A 23580-nucleotide genomic window follows, 5' to 3' on the forward strand; every position below is an offset into this window, starting at 1 on the left:
GTCCCTATTCTTCCTCCCAAAATGTACTACCCCACATTTATTGGCGTTGAACTTCATTTGTTAATTATTTGCCCTCCTGTGAGTTGTTACAGCCCTCCTCAGCATTGACTATCCCTCTTTGGCCCAATTCGGTGTCGTCAGCAAATTTAGAAATTGTGGTTTTGATTCCAAAGTTCAAATCATTAATGTAAATTGTGAACAGCAGTGATCACAGCACTGACCCTGGTGGAACACTTCCCACCTTCTGTCATTCTGCATAACTACCCTCTACTTGTGGAGAGGCGGTGGTGTACTGGTATTGCCATTAGACTAGGAATCCAGAAACCCAGGGTAATGCTCTGGGGACCTCGGTTCAAATCCCACCGCAGCAGATGATGGAATTTGAAACTAATAAAAAATCTGGAATTAAAAGTCTAATGATGACTGTGAAACTATTGCCGATTGTCATAAAAACTCATCTGGTTCACTAATGTCCATTAGGGAAGGAAATCTGTTCCCCTGCATGGTCTGGTGTCAATGTGACTCCAGACCCACAGCAATGTGGTTGACTCTTAAATGCCCTCTGAACAAGGGTAGTTGGGGATGGGCAACAAATGCTGGCCTAGCCAGCGAAGCCCACATCCCATGAGCAAATAAAAAAAACTCTCTGCTTTCTGACTTGAAGTTAACAATCCATTTTAACTCCACATTCTCTAACCTTATTCATTAGTCTATTATTGGCCTTTTGAAAATCCAGATAAATTACATCTACTACATCACCATTGTTAGGGAGGTCTTGTGGTGCAGTGGTAGCATCTCTACCCCAGACGCTCTGTCATCAAGTCCCACTTCAGGACCTGATGGCTACGGAATGTGTGTTCATAATGTGGCCAAACAGGTTGATTATCAGCCTGTAAATCCTTCCAATACGCCTGATGGTAGACGGTAAGAGCGGGAGAGTTTCCTGGTCAGCCATACTGCAGAAGGCAATGCCAAACCCCTGCAGTATTTTGCCAAGCATAACCATGGACCAATCCAATGGAACTCCATGGTTGCCAATGCCCTCTTAGGGCATGGTACCTGAAGGAAGAGAATCACCCTGTTACCTCCTCAAAAAATTCAATAAGGTCGGTCAAGCAAGAGTTTCCCGTTTGAAATCCATGCTGACAATTCATTATTAGATTTCTCATTTCTATATGTTCTTCTATTCTCTCTTTTTTGAGCAAGGATTCAATTATTTTTCCAACCACTGACATTAAGCTGACTTAGCCTATAATTCCCTGGACATGTTCTGTCCCTCTTTACATTAAATTATATTAGCCATCCACCAGCCCTCTGCCATGTGTGTAGTCATGCCTCTGTTATCTCTTCCCTGGAACCTTTTTTAACATGTGAATGCAATCCATCTGGACCAGGGACTTTGGGCAGAATTCTTACCTCGATGGGCGGGCTGAACTCCGCCGCAGAAATGGGGCCCACCGCCATTTTGAGTGGGCGGGCCAATTAAGGCCTGCCCAGCGGCCTGCCCGACTAGAAGCGCTATGCGCTTATGTGCTTCCTGGGGGGGAGGGGGGAGGGAATCCCCAACTGTCAAAGTGCACTCTTTTGCGCATGCGCGTGAAAGAGCGCACTGCTCCCTGAGACAAAGTGCTGTCTCAGAGAGATCAGTGACATTGTCAAAAACATTAAAAATAGAAGAATATAAAACTTATTAACACGTCCCCCTCATGTGACAAAGAGAGACAGCAGAATACACTGCCTGGACTAACTGAATTAACAGAGAAGAAACCTGCTCAAACACCTATCAAATGGCATGGCAGGACACATGACCTTGCCTTCAATAACTTACAAACTTCTACACTAGTTGAAGGGTGATTTCAGTGGACATCAGCTAAATATTTTTTGAAATAAGCAAATGGATTTAAGCAATTTCACTCCCGACATCATCCCACGACATTTTCCCCTCGGCGAGCGGACCCCGCCCCAAATCGCCGAGGGGAAAATCCTGGCCTTTATCTTCTTTGTGTTTGTTTAATTTATTCAAGACATCCCCTCTTTTCATTTAAATGCATTTAATTCCTTGCTCACCTCATCATTCAATGCCATATTTACCCATCCTATCACCCTTTCGGGATTTCAGCTACCCTGATATTAGTGGGACAGAAGGACCAGGTGAAGGGGATAAGGGAATGGACGTCCTATAACGTGTACTGGATACTTCCTAACCAAATGTGTTAGAAGCCCAGCAAAGGAAGATACACGATCTTGTATCGGGGAATGGACCAGAGCAGATAAGTAAAACTAGCAAAGCATCTAGGCAATAGTGACCATAGTATATGCTTTAAAATTATAACAGAGAAGGACACAAATATGGCAGAAAAACAGGTCAATTGATGGGTGAAAAGCTGGGAAATGAAACTTGGAAAATTAAAATGGACAACAAAACTGACAAACAGCAATGTAGAACAACAATGGGAAACATTTAAAACGGCGTTTAGAGTGCAGGGAAAATATATTCTGCTATAGGAAAGAACAAAAAAAACACTACCGGGACTCCATGAATGAATAAAGACATAAGGGAACAACTGAGGGTTAGGAAAGAGGCATTAAGTACACAGACAGCAAAGGAGTGCAGGATAAGAGAGAATGCAAAGAGATTAGGAGAGAAGTAAAAAAAAAACAATTAGGAAGACAAGGAGGAAATATGAAAGTAAATTATCAAGGAATGTAAAACAATACAGTAAAATATTTTACAGGCACATCAATAAAAAAGGAAAGCTATGATGGTAATTGGACCATTAAGGGATAGACAGGATACAGATAACGATTGAGAGATGGCAGAAATATTAAATAATTGTTTCGCTTCAGGACTTGATGGCCATGATCCTCCATGATTAATATTCTGTCTTTTACTCAATCTTTAATTTGTCTGCATAGGAGCATAGGAACAGGAGTAGGCCATTCAGCCCATCGAGCCTGCTCCGCCATTCACTATGATCATGGCTGATCATCTGCTTCAATGCCTTTTTCCCAAACTATGCCCATTTCCCTTTATGCCATTGGCATTTAGAAATCTGTCAGTCTCTGCTTTAAACTCTGACTGAGCTTCCACATCCCTCTGGGGTAGAGAATGCCAACGATTCACAACCCTCTGAATGAAAAAAACCTTCTCATCTCGGTCCTAAATGGCTTCCCCCTTATTTTGAAATTGTGCCCCTTGGTTCTAGACTCCCCAACAGGGGAAAACACCTTACCTGCATCTACCCTGCCTACCCCTTTAAGTGTTTTGTAGGTTCAATGAGATCACATCTCATATTTCGAAACTGTAGAGAACACTGGCCCAGTTTCCCCAATCTTTCTTCATAGGACAGTCCCACCAACACGAGAACAAGTCTGATGAACCTTTGTTGCACTCAGTAAGGGGACCAAAACTGCACACAGTACTCCAGGTGCGATCTAACCAAGGCTCTATACAATTGAGGCAAGACTTCACTGCTCCTGTATTCAAAGCCTCTTGCGTTAAAGGCTAACATGCCATTAGCCTCCCTAATTGCCTGCTGCACCTGCATGTTAGCTTTCAGTGACTTATTGACGAGGACACCCAGGTCCCTTTGTACATCTACACTTTCTCATCTCTCATCATTTAAGAAATACCCTGCACATCTGTTCCTCCTACCAAACTGGATAACCTCACATTTTTTCACATTATATTCCATCTGCCATGTTCTTGCCCACTCGCTAAGTCTGTCCAAATCCCCTTGAAAATGCTTTTCAGCTTCCTCACAACACACATTCCCACCTAACTTTGTGTCATCCGTGAACCTGGAAATATTACATTTGGTCCCCGCACCCAAATCATTGATATATATTGTGAACAGCTGGGGCCCAAGTACTGATCCTTGCGGTACCCCACTAGTCACAGCCTGCCAACATGAGAATGACCCGTTTATCCCTACTCTCTGTTTTCTGTTAACCAATCCTTGATCCATGCCAGTATATTATTTCCTACTCCATGGGCTTTAACTTTGCTAATAAACCCCCTGTGGGGACTTTATTGAACGCCTTCTGAAAATCCAAATATACTATGTTCACCGACTCCCCTTTATCAATTCTGTTAGTAACATCCTCAAAAAGCTCCAACAGATTCGTCAAACATGGTTTCCCACTCATAAGTCCATGTTGCTTATACCAGATATCAGATCATTATTATCCAAGTGCCCATTTATCACATCCTTTATAACAGACTCCAACATTTTCCCTATTACTGATGTCAGGCTAACAGATCTGTAGTTCCCCATTTTCTCCCTCCCTCCCTCCTTCAATAGCGGGCTGATGTTTGCTGTTCCAGACTTTTGGAAAATGATCACCAATGCACCCACTATCTCCACAGCTACTTCTTTCAACGCTCTGGGATTTGAAAAGCAGGTCCCAGGGACTTATCAACCTTCAGCCCCATTAATTTCTCCAATACAACCTTCATACTAATACTAATTTCCTTCAATTCTTCATCTTCCCTAGTCCCTTGGATCTCTAATTCCGGGCAAATTCTTGTATCTTCCTCGGCGAAGACAGGCACAAAGACCGGGATTTTTCCGGCCCCACCATGGCGAGGTCCACCGTGGGGGATGCGATGGGCCAGCCAATAGCTCCTTGACTTTCGGTGGGACCGGAAGACCCTGGCAGTGGGCGGGGCTGGAAAATCCCTGCCAAAGTCACCATTTAGCTTCTCTGCCATTTCTCTATTCCCCATTATAAATTCTCCTGACTCTGCCTGTAATGGACCCACATTTGTCTTCGCCAATGTTTCCTTTTTACATTTGACAAAAGCAAAATACCGCGCATGCTGGAAACCTGAAACAACAACAGAAAATGCTGGATAAACTCAGCAGGTCCGACAGCATCTGTGGAGAGTAGAGAAACAGACTTAACGTTTCGAGTCTGTATGAGTCCGCTCTTGAAGAAGGGTCAGATGGACTCGAAACATTAACTCTGCTTCTCTCTCCACAGATGCTGCTAGACCTGCTGAGTTTTTCCAGCATTTTCTGTTTTTGTTTCTTTTTTACATAACTATAGAAGCTTTTACAGTCCGTTTTTATGTCTTTTTGCTAGTTTACATTCATATTCTAATCTCCCTTTCTTTATCAGTTTCTTGGTCCTCCTTTGCTGTTTTCTAAAATGCTTCCAATTCCCAGGTTTACTACTATTTCTGGCAACTTTAATGGCCTTTTCTTTTAATCTTGTACAATCCTTAACTTCCTTTGTTAGCCACACTTGACTGACTTTTCTTTTTGGGTTTTTGTGCCTTGAAGGAATGTATAATTGCAATTGTTTAAAGACTATCCATTGACGATGTACAGTCATACTTTTTAATATATTTTCTTAATCCATCTCAGCCAATTTGCCCCTCATACCTTCATCATTTCTCTTGTTCAGATTTAACACTCAGTCTTCAGATTGAACTGCATGTCTCTGCCACCACTCTGAGGATGTCAGTAGACGACACCTATTAGTATGATTGATCCTTTATTATTTATGATGGATTCTATTTTGTCTTGTTGATAGCTGCATCCCATTTTTGTACCGCCATTTTGTTATTCCCAATAAGCATAGCAACTCCACTTCTCCTTTCCCCCGCCTTTCCAAATATGTTGTAATGTTCAAATCCCATATTTTTGTGACGACATTTCTTAAAGCTCCTCCTAATGCGTGATTCCCTCCAGCTCACTTGCTTTATCATAAACACTGTGCACATGGCGGTATACACACTTTAATTTTTAGTAGGGTTCCTTCTCCCTTTATTTTTCAATGACCTTTTTTAGACTTCTCTAGACCGTTACTCCTGCACTATAATTTTATTTGTTCCCAAGTAGCAATGTCCTCCCTGACTTTATTTTTTTCCAATGCTGCAGCCCTATTTTGTATACATTTAGGGTGCTTACATTTGTCATCGATACAGTCCCAGGACAGTGTGGACACGGAAACCAGATACAGTCCCAGCACATTGTGGACACTGAAATCAGATACAGTCCCAGGACAGTGTGGACACTGAAATCAGATACAGTCCCAGGATAATGTGGACACTGAAATCAGATACAGTCCCAGGACAGTGTGGACACTGAAATCAGATACAGTCCCGGGACAGTGTGGACACTGAAATCAGATACAGTCCCAGGATAATGTGGACACTGAAATCAGATACAGTCCCAAGACAGTGTGGACACTGAAATCAGATACAGTCCCAGGACAATGTGGACACTGAAATCAGATACAGTCCCGGGACATTGTGGACACTGAAATCAAATACAGTCCCAGGACAGTGTGGACACTGAAATCAGATACAGTCCCAGGACAATGTGGACACTGAAATCAGATACAGTCCCAGGATAATGTGGACACTGAAATCAGATACAGTCCCAGCACAGTGTGGACACTGAAATCAGATACAGTCCCAGGATAATATGGACACTGAAATCAGATACAGTCCCAGGACATTGTGGTCACTGAAATCAGATACAGTCCCAGGACAGTGTGGACACTGAAATCAGATACAGTCCCAGGACATTGTGGACACTGAAATCAGATACAGTCCCAGGACATTGTGGACACTGAAATCAGATACAGTCCCAGGACATTGTGGACACTGAAATCAGATACAGTCCCAGGACATTGTGGACACTGAAATCAGATACAGTCCCAGGACAGTGTGGACACTGAAATCAGATACAGTCCCAGGACAGTATGGACACTGAAATCAGATACAGTCCCAGGACAATGTGGACACTGAAATCAGATACAGTCCCAGGACAGTGTGGACACTGAAACCAGATACAGTCCCAGGACAGTGTGGACACTGAAATCAGATACAATCCCAGGACCGTGTGGACACCGAAATCAGATACAGTCCCAGGACAGTGTGGACACCGAAATCAGATACAGTCCCAGGGCAGTGTTTCACCGAAATCAGATTCAGTCCCCGGACAGTGTTGATACTTAAATCAGATACAGTGTGGAGTCAGTAAGGACACTGAAATCAGATACAGTCCCAGGAAAATGTGGACCCTGAAATCAGATGCAGTCTTAGGACAATACTGGACACTGAAATTAGATACAATCCCGGGACAGGACCGGACACTGAAATCAGATACAGTCCTAGGACAAGACTGCACACTGAAATCAGATACAGTCCCACGACAGTTCTGGACACTGAAATCAGATACAGCCTGGAACAGTGTGGACCTTGAAATCAGATACAGTCCCGGGGCAGAGATGGACACTAAAATCAGATGCAGTCCCAGGACAGTACTGGACACTGAAATCAGATACAGTCTTGAGACAATACTGGACACTTTCATCACGTACAGTCTCAGGACAATACTGGGCACTGAACAGTGTTGATACTTAAATCAGATACAGTCTGGAGTCAGTAAGGACACTGAAATCAGATACAGTCCCAGGACAGAACTAAACACTGAAATCAGATACAGTCGCGGGACAGGACTGGACGCTGAAATCAGATACAGTCTGGAACAGTGTGGGCTGTGAAGTCAGATACAGTCCCAGGCCACTGATGGACACTGAAATCAGATACAGTCTCAGGACAGTGAGGACACTGAAATCAGATACAGTCCCAGGACAGTACTGGACACTGAAATCAGATACTGTCTCAGGACAGTGAGGACACTGAAATCAGTTACAGCCTGGGACAGTGTGGACTGTTATATCGGATACAGCCCTGGGAAGGTATGGACACTGAAATCAGATACAGTCTCAGGACAGTGAAGACACTGAAAACAGATATAGTCCCAGGACAATACTGGACACTGAGATCAGATACTGTCCCAGGAAAGTGTGAACACTGAAATCAGATACAGTTGTAGAACAGTGTGGACACTGAAATCAGATACAGTCCCAGGACAGGACTGGACACTGAAATCAGACACAGCCTGGGACAGTGTGGAGTGTGAATTCAGATACAGTTCCAGGACAGTGTGGATTATCAGGAACTAGGAACTAAATTAAAGAACAGGTCCTCAAGGGTTATAATCTCCGGATTACTACCTGAGCCACGTGCAAATTGGCATAGGGATGCGAGAATAAGGGAAGTAAACACGTGGCTAAAGGAGTGGTGCAGGAAAGAGGGGTTCCATTTCGTGGGGCACAGGCATCAGTATTGGAACAGGAGGGATCTGTACCGTTGGGACGGTCTCCACCTGAATCGAACTGGGACCAATGTTCTAGCGAAAAGGGTAAATAGGGTGGTCAACAGGACTTTAAACTAGAAAGTTGGGGGAAGGGAAGGGTAAAACTCCAAGAAGTATGACTAATGGGAAACAAAGCAGCAGGTTAGCATGTGGGGGGTGGATTCAACTTCATAGAAAATTATGAAAAAACTAAAAAGAAAGGAGAGCCCAGGAGAGGCTATTAAAGTCCCCAGAACACAAAATAGGACAGCGTATTTGGAAAGGGCTAGGAATCTAACTTCAAGCACATCAGATAAAGGGACAACAATGAGAAAGGGGACGGGAAATACAGGACTGTAGGTGTTGTATCTGAATGCACGCAGTATACGAAATAAGGTAAATGAGCTTGTGGCGCAGATTGAAATTGGCAGGTATGATGTGGTGGGCATCACGGAGACATGGCTGCAAGGGGATCAGAACTGGGAGCTAAATATCCAAGGATATACAACCTATCGAAAAGATAGGCAGGTTGGCAAAGGGGGTGGGATTGCTTTGTTAGTAAGAAATGAAATTAAATCGATTGCAAGAAATGACGTAGGGTCAGATGGTATAGAATCTGTGTGGGTAGAGTTGAGGAACCGCAAAGGTAAAAAAACATAATGGGAGTTATGTACAAGTCTCCGAACAGTAGTCAGGATGTGGGGCACAAGATACACCAGGAGATAGAAAGGCGTGTAAGAAAGGCAAGGTTACAGTGATCATGGGGGATTTCAATATGCAGGTAGACTGGGAAAATCAGGTTCGCAGTGGATCCCAAGAAAAGGAATTTGTGGAATGTCTACAAGATGGCTTTTTGGAGCAGCTTGTGGTGGAGCCCAGTAGGGAACAGGCAATTCTAGATTTAGTGATGTGTAATGAGGCAGATTTGATAAGGGAGCTTAAGGTGAAGGAACCCTTAGGAAGGAAGTGACCATAATATGATAGAATTTACCCTGCAATTTGAGAGGAAATAGCTGGAATCAGATGTAACGGTATTACAGTTGAATAAAGGCAACTACAGAGGCATGAGGGAGGAGCTGGCCAGAATTGACTGGGAGATGAGCCTAGCAGGAAAGACAGTGGAACAGCAATGGCAGGAGTTTCTGGGAGTAATTTGGGAGCCAGAGCAAAAATTCATCCCTAGGAAGAAGAAGCATACTAAAAGGAGGATGAGGCAACCATGGCTGACAAGGGAAGTCAGGGACAGTATAAAAGCTAAAGAGAAAGCATACAATGCGGCGAAGAGCAGTGGAAAACCAGGGGATTGGAAAGCCTACAAAGACCAACAGAGGACAACTAAAAAAGAAATAAGGAGGGAGAAGATTAAATATGAGGGTAAACTAGCCAGTAATATAAAAGAAGATTGCAAGAGTTTTTTTAGATATATAAAGGGTAAGAGAGAGGTAAAAGTGGACATTGGGCCGCTGGAAAATGACGCTGGAGAAGTAATATTGGGGAACAAAGAAATGGCGGAGGAACTGAATAGGTACTTTGCGCCAGTCTTCACGGTGGAAGACACGAGTAACATCCACAAAGTTCAAGAGAGTCGGGGAGCAGAGGTGAGTATGGTGGCCATTACCAAGGAGAAGGTGCTAGGAAAACTGAAAGGTCCGAAGGTGGATAAATCACCTGGACCAGATGGATTACACCCCAGAGTTCTGAAGGAGATAGCTAAAGAGATAGTGGAGGCGTTAGTGGTGATCTTTCAGGAATCACTGGAGTCAGGGAGGGTCCCAGAGGACTGGAAAATCGCTATTGTAACCCCCCCCTGTTTAAGAAGGGAGTGAGGCAAAAGACGGGAAATTACAGGCCGATTAGCCTGACCTCGGTCGTTGGTAAGATTTTAGAGTCCATTATTAAGGATGAGATTTCAGAATACTTGGAAGTGCATGGTAAAATAGGGCAAAGTCAGCATGGTTTCATCAAGGGGAGGTCATGCCTGACAAATCTGTTAGAATTCTTTGAGGAGTTAACGAGTAGGTTAGACAAAGGAGAGCCAATGGATGTTATCTACTTGGACTTCCAGAACGCCTTTTACAAGGTGCCGCACAGGAGGCTGCTCAGTAAGATAAGAGCCCATGGTGTTAAAGGCAAGGTACTAGCATGGATAGAAGATTGGCTGTCTGGCAGTAGGCAGAGAGTGGGGATAAGGGGGTCCTACTCAGGATGGCGGCCGGTGACTAGTGGAGTTCCGCAGGGGTCAGTGTTGGGACCACAACTTTTCACTTTATACATTAATGATCTAGATGAAGGAACTGAGGGCATTCTGGCTAAGTTTGCAGATGATACAAAGATAGGTGGAGAGACAGGTAGTATTGAGGAGGCGGGGAGGCTGCAGAAGGATTTGGACAGGTTAGGAGAATGGGCAAAGAAGTGGCAGATGGAATACAATGTGGGGAAGTGTGAGGTCATGCACTTTGGTAGGAAGAATAGAGGCATAGACTATTTTCTAAATGGGGAGAGAATTCAGAAATCTGGAGTGCAAAGGGACTTGGGAGTCCTAGTCCAGGATTCTCTTAAGGTTAACTTGCAGGTTGAGTCGGTAGTTAGGAAGGCAAATGCAATGTTGGCATTTATTTCGAGAGGACTAGAATATAAAAGCAGGGATGTGCTGCTGAGGCTTTATAAGGCTCTAGTCAGATCACATTTAGAATATTGTGAGCAATTTTGGGCCCTCTATCTCAGGAAGGATGTGCTGGCCCTGGAGAGGGTCCAGAGGATGTTCACAAGAACGATTCCAGGAATGAAAGGCATAACATATGAGGAACGTTTGAGGACTCTGGGTCTATACTCGATGGAGTTAGAAGGATGAGGGGGGATCTGATTGAAACTTACAGAATACTGAAAGGCCTGGATAGAGTGGACGTGGGGAAGATGTTTCCATTAGTAGGAGAGACTAGGACCCGAGGGCACAGCCTCAGAGTAAAGGGAAGACCTTTTAGAACAGAGATGAGGAGAAACTTCTTTAGCCAGAGAGTGGTGAATCTCTGGAATTCATTGCCACAGAAGGCTGTGGAGGCCAGGTCATTGAGTGTATTTAAGACCGAGATAGATAAGTTCTTGATTGGTAAGGGGATCAAAGGTTATGGGGAGAAGGCGGGAGAATGGGGTTGAGAAACTTATCAGCCGTGATTGAATGGTGGAGCAGACTTGATGGGCTGAATGGCCTAATTTCTGCTCCTATGTCTTATGGTCTTATGATCTTATGGATACTGAAATCGGATCCCGTCTCAGGACAGTGCAGACACTGACATAAGATACAGTCCCAGTACAGTACTGGACACTGAAATCAGATACAGTTCTGGACACTGAAATCAGAAGCAGTCTGGGACAGTGTGGACTGTGTAATCAGATACAATCCCAGGACAGTGTGGACACTGAAATCAGATACAGTCCCAGGACAGTTCTGGACACTGAAATCAGATGTAGCTTGGGACAGAGTGGACTGTGGAATCAGATGCAATCCCAGGACAGTGATAGATACTGAAATCAGATACAGTCTCAGGACAGTGCGGGCACTGAAATCAGATACAGTCCCAGGGCAGTTCTGGACACTGAAATCAGATACAGTCCCAGGACAAGACTGCACACTGAAATCATATACAGTTCCAGGACAGTGCGGGCACTGAAATCAGATACAGTTCCAGGACAGTTCTGGACACTGAAATCAGATGCAGCCTGAGACAGTGTGGACACTGAAATCAGATGCAGTCTCAGGACTGTACTGGATACTGAAATCAGATATAATCCCAAAACAGGACTGGACAATGAAATCAGATACAGTCCCAGGACAAGACTGCACACTGAAATCAGATACAGTCCCAGGGCAGTTCTGGACACTGAAATCAGATACAGTCCCAGGACAAGACTGCACACTGAAATCAGATACAGTCCCAGGACAGTTCTGGACACTGAAATCAGATACAGTCCCAGGACATAACTGGACACTGAAATCAGATACAGTCCCGGGACAAGATTGCACACTGAAATCAGATATAGTCCCAGGACAGTACTGGACACTGAAATTAGATACAGTCGCAGGACAGAACTGGACACTGAAAGCAGAGATCAAAACAAAAAAAAACAAATACAGACCCAGGACAGAACTGGACACTGAAATCAGACACAGGCCCGGGACAGGACTGGACACTGAAATCAGATACAGTCCCAGGGCAGTTCTGGACATTGAAATCAGATACAGTACCAGTGTGGACACTGAAATCAGATACAGTCCCAGTGTGGATACTGAAATCAGATGAAATCCCAGGACAGTTCTGGACATTGAAATCAGATACAGTCCCAGGGCAGTGTGAACATTGATATCAGATACATCCCAGGACAGAACTGGACACTGAAATCAGATACAGTCTTGAGACAATACTGGACACTTTCAACACATACAGACTCAGGACAATACTGAGCACCGAAATCAGATACAGTCCCAGTGCGAACACTGAAATCAGATACAGTCCCAGGACAGTTCTGGACACTGAAATCAGATACAGTCCCAGGACAAGATGCACACTGAAATCAGATACAGTTCCAGGACAGTTCTGGACACTGAAATCAGATACAGTCCCAGGACAGAACTGGACACTGAAATCAGATACAGTCCCGGGACAAGATTGCACACTGAAATCAGATACAGTCCCAGGACAGTTCTGGACACTGAAATCAGATACGGCCTGGAACAGTGTGGACCTTGAAATCAGATACAGTCCCGGGACAGTGATGTCCATTAAAATCAGATACAATCCCAGGACAGTACTGCACACTGAAATCAGATACAGAACCAGTGTGGACACTGAAATCAGATACAGTCCCAGTGTGGATACTGAAATCAGATGAAATCCCAGGACAGTTCTGGATACTGAAATCAGATACAGTCCCAGAGCAGTGTGAACACTGATATCAGATAAATCCCAGGACAGAACTGGACACTAAAATCAGATACAGTCTTGAGACAATACTGGACACTTTCAACACATACAGACTCAGGACAATACTGGGCACTGAAATCAGATACAGTCCCAGTGCGAACACTGAATCAGATACAGTCCCAGGACAGTTCTGGACACTGAAATCAGATGCAGCCTGGGACAGTGTGGACACTGAAATCAGATGCAGTCTCAGGACTGTACTGGATACTGAAATCAGATATAGTCCCAAAACAGGACTAGACAATGAAATCAGATACAGTCCCAGGACAAGACTGCACACTGAAATCAGATACAGTCCCAGGGCAGTTCTGGACACTGAAATCATATACAGTCCCAGGACAAGACTGCACACTGAAATCAGTTACAATCCCAGGACAGTTCTGGACACTGAAATCAGATACAGTCCCAGGACAGGACTGAACACTGAAATCAGATACAGTCCCAGGAAAAGATTGCACACTGAAATCAGATACAGTCCCAGGACAGTTCTGGACACTGAAATCAGATACGGCCTGGAACAGTGTGGACCTTGAAATCAGATACAGTCCCGGGACAGTGATGTCCATTAAAATCATATACAATCCCAGGACAGTACTGCACACTGAAATCAGATACTGTCCCAGGACAGTAATGGGCACTGAAATCAGGTACAGTCTTGAGACAATATTGGACACTTTCATCACATTCAGTCTCAGGACAATACTGCGCACTGAATCAGATACAGTCCCAGTGTGGAAACTGAAATCGGATGGAGTCACAGGACAGTGTGAGCACTGAAATCAGATACAGTCCCAGTGTGGACACTGAAACCAGATGGAGTCCCGGGACAGGACTGTACACTGAAATCAGTGACAATCCAAGGACAGTGTGAGCACTAAAATCAGAAAGAGTCCCAGGGCAGCACTGGACACTGAAATCAGATACTGTGTGGGACAGTGTGGACCATGAAATCATATATAGTCCCGGGACAGTGATGGACACTGAAATCAGATACAGTCCCAGGAAAGTGTGAACACTGAAATCAGATATAGCCTCAGTACAACACTGGACACAAATCAGATACAATCCCAGGACCGTGTGAACACTGAAATCAGATACAGTCTCAGGACAGTACTGGACACTGAAATCAGATACACTCCCAAGACAGAACTGGACACTGAAATCAGATACAGTCCAGGGACAGGACTGGGCACCGAAATCAAATACAGTCCCAGGACAGATCTGGACATGAAATCAGATACAGTCTGGGACAGTGATGGACACTGAAATCAGATACAGTCCCAGGACAAGACTGCACACTGAAATCAGACACAGTCCCAGGACAGTTCTGGACACTGAAATCAGACACAGTCTGGGACAGTGTGGACACTGAAATCAAATACAGTCCCAGGACAAGACTGCACACTGAAATCAGACACAGTCCCAGGACAGTTCTGGACACTGAAATCAGACACAGTCAGGGACAGTGTGGACACTGAAATCAGATGCAGTCTCAGGACAGTACTGGTCACTGAAATCAGGTACAGTTCCAGGACAGGACTGGGCACTGAAATCAGATACAGTCCCATTGCGGATACTGAAATCAGATGGAGTCCCGGGACAGGACTGTACACTGAAATCAGATCCAGTCCCAGGACAGTTCTGGACACTGAAATCAAATACAGTCCCAGGACAGTTCTGGACACTGAAATCTGATACAGCCTGGGACAGTGATGGACACTGATATCAGATACAGTCTCAGGACAGTGCGGACACTGAAATTAGATACAGTCCTATGTCTTTGGACTTTATCTTCCTGATAATAAAAACCTCTCATAGCACTAAGCTGTACCAGTAACCTTTGGGAAAAATAAACACAGTCTTTCTAAACTGGCCGAGGACACTACCCTGAGGAACTCCTGCAGTGATGTCCTGGAGCTGTGATGACTGACCTCCAACAACCACAACCAGCTTCCTTTGTGCTGAGTATGGCTCCAACCAGTGGAGAGTTTTCCCCCTGATTCCCATTGACTTCAGTTTTGCTAGGGCTCCTTGATGCAAGTCCAAGGACAGTGTGGACACTGAAATCAGATACAGTCCCAGCAAAGTGTGAACACTGAAATGAGATACAGTCCCACGACAGGACTGGACACTGAAATCAGATACAGTCCCGGGACAGTGTAGACACGGAAATCAGATACAGTCCCAGGACAGTACTAGATACTGAAATCAGATATGGTCTCAGGACTGTGTGGATACCGAAATCAGACACAGTCCCAGGACAGTACTGGACACTGAAACCAGATACACACCCAGGACAGCACTGGATACAGAAATCAGATACAGTCCCAGGACTACTGGACACCAAAATCAGATACAGTCATGGGATCGTAATGGACACTGAAATCAGATATAGTCTCAGGACAGTATGGATACTGAAATCAGATACAGTCTCAGGACAATGCGGATACTGAAATCGGTGCCAGTCTCAGGACAGTACTGGACACTAAAGTCAGATACATTCCTAGGACTGTGTGGGCACTGAAATCAGATACAGTCCCAGTACAGTACTGGTCACTGAAATCAGGTACATTCCCAGGACAATACTGGACACTGAAATCAGATACAGGCCCAGGACAATGTGAACACTGAAATCAGATACAGTCTCGGGACAATGTAGACACTGAAATCAGACACAGTCCCAGGACAGTACTGGACACTGAAACCAGATACACACCCAGGACAGTACTGGACACTGAAATCAGATACAGTCTCAGGACAGCACTGGATAATGAAATCAGATACAGTCCCAGGACAGTACTATGCACTGAAATCAGATACAGTCTCAGGACAATGTGGATACTGAAATCGGTGGCAGTCTCAGGACAGTACTGGACACTGAAGTCAGATACATTCCCGGGACTGTGTGGGCACTGAAATCAGATACAGTCCCAGGACAGTACTGGATAGTGAAATCAGATACATTCCCAGGACAGTACTAGACACTGAAATCAGATACAATCTCAGGACAGTACTGGACACTGAAATCAAATACAATCTCAGAACAGTGTGAACATGGAAATCAGATACAGTCCTGGGACAGTACTGGACACAGAAATCAGATGAAGTCCCAGTTCAGTACTGGACACTGAAATTGGGTATAGTCCCAGGTCAGTGTAGACACTGAAATCAGATGCAGTCTCAGGACAGTGTGGAGACTGAAATCAGATACACTCATGGGACTGCACTGGACACTGAAATCAGATACAGTCTCAGGACAGTACTGGACACTGAAATCAGATACCGTCTCAGGAACTCCTGCATACTGAAATCAGGTACATTCCCAGGACAATACTGGATACTGAAATCAGATGCATTCCCAGGGCAGTACTGGATGCCGAAATCAGATGCAGTCTCAGAACAGTGTGGGCACTGAAATCAGAAACAGTCTCAGGACAGTACTGGACACTGAAATCAAATACAGTCCTGGATCAGTGTAGACACTGAAATCAGATACAGTTCCAGGACAGTACTGGACACTGAAATCAGGTACAATCTCAGGACTGTACTGGACACCGAAATCAAATACAATCTCAGGACAGTGTGAACACGGAAATCAGATGCAGTTCCGGGACAGTACTGGAGACTGAGATCAGACACCATCCCAGGTCGGTACTAGATACTGAAATCAGATAGTCTCAGGCCAGTACTGGTCACTGAAATCGGATGCAGTCCCAGGACAGTACTGGACACTGAAATCAGATACAGGCACAAGACAGTGTGAACACTGAAATCAGATGCAGTCCCAGGACAGTACTGGACACTGAAATCAAATACAGGCCCAGGACAGCACTGGACACTGAAATCAGATACACTCCCAGGACAGTACTGGATACTGAAATCAAATACAGGCCCAGGACAGCACTGGACACTGAAATCAGATACACTCCCAGGATAGTACTGGACACTGAAATCAGATGCAGTCCCAGGACAGTGTGGACTCTGAAATCAGATACAGTCCCAGGACAGTATTGGATACTGAAACCAGACGCAGTACCAGGACAGTGTGGACACAGAAATCAGATACAGTCCCAGGACAGTACTGGACACTGAAATCAAATACAGGCTCAAGACAGCACTGGACACTGAAATCAGATACACTCCCAGGACAGTACTGGACACTGAAATCAGATACAGTCCCAGGACAATACTGGACACTGAAATCAGATACACTCCCAGGACAGTGTGGACTCTGAAATCAGATACAGTTACAGGACAGCACTGGACACTGAAATCAGATACACTCCCAGGACAATGTGGACTCTGAAATCAGATACAGTCTCAGGATAGCACTTGATACTGAAATCAGATACAGTCCCAGGCAATACTGGACTCTGAAATCAGATACACTCCCAGGACAGTGTGGACTCTGAAATCAGATACAGTTACAGGACAGCACTGGACACTGAAATCAGATACACTCCCAGGACAGTACTGGACACTGAAAGCAGTTAACATCTCAGGACAGTACTGGAAACTGAAATTAAATACAGCCTCAGGACAGTGCAGACACTGAAATCAGATACAATCTCAGGATAGTAATGGATACTGAAATCAGGTACATTCCCAGTACAATACTGGGCACTGAAATCGGACACAGCAAATGGTAAATGCTGAGCTGTTCAAATCCCAGAGGGAAACTTGAAACAAGTCTCACAGCTCATTTTCGGTTTGTATAAATTTCGTGATGCCTGCCTTGATTTTAATCGTAATAAGGCCACCAAGTCTTGTAGGTTTTTTATAAAACTAAATCAAACATTTATTAATAAGAAAAATGATTTTTAAATACATACATAGATCTACAAATTACTGCTATAATAACTTCTAAATCCCCTAGTTAATCTAACACCCAGTTACACTTTCACTAAGGCAACAGTGCGACACAGACTTTAAAAGACTCAGGCAAAGAAACATGATATCCTGAACCAGCCGAATTCAAAGTGAGTTTTCTTAACTTCAGTCCTTTGAAGGCAGTGGCTTGAGGCATAGATGCTGAAGGCTTTTTCACACTTGTAAGATCTTAAAATGCATTCCCTTACACACAGTCTTCACCCCTTATATATATCTTCCTCTTTAAATACAAATACCCATTGTTTCACTGTGTCTTTGGACTTTATCTTCCTGATAATGAAAACCTCTCATAGCACTAAGTTGTACCAGTAATCTTTGGGAAAAATAAACACACTGTTTCTAACCATCACCTGGCTGAGTGACACATTTCACCCCTCCTTTGAAAACAATCTAGTTTGGTATATCTAATAATGCAAACGTTGCCTTGACACCTATGTTTCTAAACTTACCCATGTTTACCTAATCAACATTTTAAACCTAACTTTTCTTCTTACATCAAAGCACCAAGACTATCTGCGTCTAATCCAATTAAGTCCAACACACACAGACACATATAGATACATAGACACACACAGACACATCCCACTATTACTCTATTTTACAATAAATTTCAATAATATGAGAATTTTTATAACTTCCTGACAAATCAGATACAGTCTCAGGACAGTGTGGACACAGAAATCAGATACAGTCCCAGGACCATATGGACACGGAAATCAGGACAGCAAGTGGGGAGTATTCCATCACACTCCTGACTTGTGCCTTGTATGAGGTGGACAGGCATAGGGGGGGTCAGGGTGTGAGTTACTCATCACAGGATTCCTAGCCTCTGACCTGCTCTTGTAGCCACAGTATTTATATGGCTAGTCCATTTCAGTTTCTGGTCAATGGTAACCCCCAGGATGTTGATAGTGGGGGATTTGGTGGTTGCAATGCCATTAAACATCAAAGGGCAATGGTTGCATTCTCTCTTGTTGGAGATGGTCATTGCCTGACACTTGTCTGGCGCGAATGTTACTTGCCACTTGTCAGCCCAAGTCTGGATATTGTCCAGGTCTTGCTGCATTTGGACATGGACTGCTTCAGTATCCGAGAAGTGGCAAATGGTGCTGAACATTGTGCAATCATCAGCGAACATCCCCACTCCTGACCTCATGATGGAAGGAAGGTCATTGATGAAGCAGCTGAAGATGGTTGGGCCAAGGACACTATCCTGAGGAACTCCTGCAGTGATGTCCTGGAGCTGAGAGGACTGACCTCCAACAACCACAACCATCTTCCTTTCTGCTGGGTATGGCTCCAACCAGTGGAGAGTTTCCCTCCTGATTCCCATTGACTCCAGTTTTGCTAGGGCTCTTTGATGCAAGTCCCAGGACAGTGTTGACACTGAAATCAGATACAGTCCCAGAATAGCAGTGGACACTGAAATCAGATACAGTCCCAGGACAGTGCTGAACACTGAAATCAGATACAGTCCCAGGGCAGCTTGGACACTGAAACCAGATACAGTCCCAGGACAGCACTGGACACTGAAATCAAATACAGTCCCAGGACAATGTGGACATTGAAATCAGATACAGTCCCAGGACAGCACTGGACACTGAAATCAAATACAGTGCCAGGACAGTGTGGACACTGACATCAGATACAGTCCCAGGACAGCACTGGACACTGAAATCAAATACAGTGCCAGGACAGTGTGGATACTGAAATCAGATACAGTCCCAGGACAGCACTGGACACTGAAATCAGATACAGTCCCAGGACAGTGCTAAACACTGAAATCAAATACAGTCCCAGGACAATGTGGACACTGAAATCAGATACAGTCCCAGGACAGTGCTAAACACTGAAATCAAATACAGTCCCAAGACAGTGTGGACGCTGAAATCAGATACAGTCCCAGGACAGCACTGGACACTGAAATCAAATACAGTGCCAGGACAGTGTGGACACTGAAATCAGATACAGTCCCAGGACAGCACTGGACACTGAAATCAGATACAGTCCCAGGACAGTGTGGACACTGAAATCAGATACAGTCGCAGGATAGCACTGGACACTGAAATCAGATACAGTCCCAGGACAGTGTGGACACTGAAATCAGATACAGTCCCAGGATAGCACTGGACACTGAAATCAAATACAGTCCCAGGACAGTGTGGACACTGAAATCAGATGCAGTCCCAGGACAGCATTGGACACTGAAACCTGATACATTGAGAATGAGGGTGAATTTTAACGTGGGTCAGCTTCAAACTTCCTCCCTCTGCGGTTGTCCTGACTGCTCCACATACTCTATTTTGAATAAGAGCAGGGGAGCTCTCCCCGGTGTCCTGGCCAATATTTATCCCTCTATCAACATCACAAAAATAGATTATCTAATCATTATCAGATTGTTGTTTTTTGGATTCTTTCTGTGGTTGTGTGATTGCTACACTCCAACAGTGACTCTCTTTGACAATGTACCGAGGTTGAAAGGGTACTGTCTTAATGCAAGTCTTTTGTTTTTATCCTCTCTTTCTCAGTCCCCCCTCTGTTAGGTTCTCTGCCTCGCTGTTGCTCTTTATCCCTCTCTCTGTCTCTCGCTCTCCCTCGTGTCTGTCTCCCTCCCCCTCATCCAAGGCCTACTCGCTGTCTTTCTCTATTCTAGAATCGATAAGTAATTCCCTCTACGATGAAGCTGCTGTTAGTTTGCAGCATGCACACTCATCTGTAATAAAAGAAAGCTTCTCTTGTAAATCCTGCTGCTAAATCTGTAAAACATTTGAAGGAAATATTTGTGGAAATTGGAAATCAGATAATTAAATTTCCTTGACTGGATGTATACCCAACAGTAACGGACAAACTCGTGAGAATGCATCAGACGAAAAAGAGAATCTGATTTTCATCCCTCAACTTAGGGCTCATGTTTAATTATTTAATTAACAAGAGATTCCGCGCCTCCTGAATACAGGAACAGAAGGACACCATTCAGCCCCTCAAGCCTGTACTCTCGTTCGTTTAGATTCCATAAACTCCATTTACTCACCATAGCCCCCGAACCCTCAATATCCTTACCCAACAAAAATCTATCAATCTCAGTTTTCAACTGAACTCCAGCATCAACAGTTTTCTGGGGTGCGGGGAGAGTTCCAGATTTCCACTCCCCTTTGTGTGAGGAAGCACTTCCTGGCATCAGCCCTGAACAGCCTGGCTCTAATATTAAGGTCATGCCCCCTTGTTCTGAACACAGACACAGGAACACACGGACACACACACACATGTACAGGGCACATGCACAAAGACATGTGCACAAATACATGCCATTGCATGGACACCTGTACACATACACGGACATGAACACACGGACGCAGAGCCTCACAAATAACTATACGCACTGGCACGACCCGATTTGAAATCCAGCCCTCAGTCACGAGACTTATTTTCACATTCCTCACCGCCCCCCCCCCCACTCCACAGTATTTTGAACTCTCCTGATTTGCAGTGGGGGGAGTTTTAAACCAGTGGAAATGGTCCTGTAAATGTCCTTGCACAGAGTGTGAAGGGTTTTCTGAGTGAATAGAAGTGTCTCTAACACTGGAATTGTAAATCCAAGCAGACAGAATTCCTGTCTCTCTTCCAGCTCAAAAATGAACTTTCTTTTTCCTCTTGTTGCCTCAGTTTGGTTCTGTTCTGTTCCAACAATCTGTCCTTTTCAACACTTTAATTCTTCCTCTTTATCACTTAACTTTTTTTCAGCCTTTCTCTCCCTCACACATTCTCTCCCCATTTCTCTCTCTCAGCATATCTCCCACTTCCTCTGTTTATTTCTTTCTCTGTCTCATCCCCTCCATTTCTCTGTCTCTCTACCTCTCACCGTGTGTTTCTCTCTCTCTCGCTCTTCTTTTCTCTCTCCCTCTCTCACTATCTATATTTATTAGTCTCTTTCTCTGCCGCTCTTTTTTCCCTTACACCCTTTATTTTTTTATTTTTTATGCTCCTGTTCCTTCTGCTTGAAAATCTACTTCACCCAAACCACGTGTTATTGGAGACAGTAAAAATGATGTAGCCTATGTGAGTTTGCTAATAGCTGTTAAGGGATACATTCTGTACAGAATAATGGAGAAGTCAGAGGGAGTTACGGACTATATAACACAATCCAGAGAATGGGACAATCTCATAAACTACACAAGACAAGGTAAATATATTCTGGCTGCCAGCGCTGTATGGGTTCCTCTCAGCTCCGACCAGTACTCTCACACTTAATTTCTCTCCTTTTCATCCCCCACTTCACAATCCCAAAATTGCCAACACTTCTGTCAGGCCACAGATTCCACAGGCACTGGATAAGCCAACACCTCACCCCATTGACCTTCAGAGACCTCACAGCTTTAGGATATCCCAAAGCCCCTTACAGCAGTAGCGCAGTGACTGGGAAACAAGACAGATAACAACCAACTCACCACTTTTAGTGATGTTGCATCTGGGAGAAATATTGGCCCCAGGATGTCAGGACGACCTCCCACCCTGCTCTGCTTCAAAATTAAGGTCTCGCGATCCTGAAATAGCACACGGGGATCATTTTAATGTCTCATCTGAAAGACGAAGACGACACCCTTCGACAGTGCAGCACTCCCTCAGTACTGACCCTCTGACAGTGCAGCACTCCCTCCGTACTGACCCTCTGACAGTGCAGCACTCCCTCAGTGCTGACCCTCTGACAGTGCAGCACTCCCTCAGTACTGACCCTCTGACAGTGCAGCACTCCCTCAGTGCTGACCCTCTGACAGTGCAACACTCCCTCAGTACTGACCCTCTGACAGTACAGCGCTCCCTCAATACTGACCCTCTGACAGTGCAGCGCTCCCTCACTACTGACCCTCTGACAGTGCAGCACTCCCTCAGCACTGACCCTCCGACAGTGCAGCACTCCCTCAGTACTGACCCTCCGATGGTGCGGCACTCCCTCAGTACTGACCCTCCGACAGTGCAGCACTCCCTCAGTACTGACCCTCCGACGGTGCGGCACTCCCTCAGTACTGACCCTCCGACAGTGCAGCACTCCCTCAGTACTGACCCTCCGACGGTGCGGCGCTCCCTCAGTACTGACCCTCCGATGGTGCAGCACTCCCTCAGTACTGACCCTCCGATGGTGCGGCACTCCCTCAGTACTGACCCTCCGACGGTGCGGCACTCCCTCAGTACTGACCCTCCGACGGTGCGGCACTCCCTCAGTACTGACCCTCCAACGGTGCGGCACTCCCTCAGTACTGACCCTCCGACGGTGCAGCACTCCCTCATTACTGACCCTCCGGCAGTGCAGCACTCCCTCAGTACTGACCCTCCGACGGTGCGGCACTCCCTCAGTACTGACCCTCCGACAGTGCGGCACTCCCTCAGTACTGACCCTCCGACAGTGCGGCACTCCCTCAGTACTGACCCTCCGACAGTGCTGCACTCCCTCAGTACTGACCCTCCGACAGTGCGGCACTCCCTCAGTACTGACCCTCCGACAGTGCGGCACTCCCTCAGTACTGACCCTCCGACAGTGCGGCACTCCCTCAGTACTG

At 45.2% G+C, this 23580-nt stretch overlaps 1 protein-coding gene across 1 annotated transcript in view; it reads left to right on the forward strand.

Annotated features, from left to right (window-relative positions):
• LOC144694699 (solute carrier family 2, facilitated glucose transporter member 5-like) overlaps positions 1 to 23580 on the forward strand; it is an 82023-nt gene that overhangs the window by 11488 nt on the left and 46955 nt on the right. The window lies entirely within an intron of this gene.

The sequence above is a fragment of the Cetorhinus maximus genome, chromosome 20, assembly GCF_964194155.1.
Source record: "Cetorhinus maximus chromosome 20, sCetMax3.hap1.1, whole genome shotgun sequence".
In the NCBI taxonomy this organism is placed as follows: domain Eukaryota; kingdom Metazoa; phylum Chordata; class Chondrichthyes; order Lamniformes; family Cetorhinidae; genus Cetorhinus; species Cetorhinus maximus.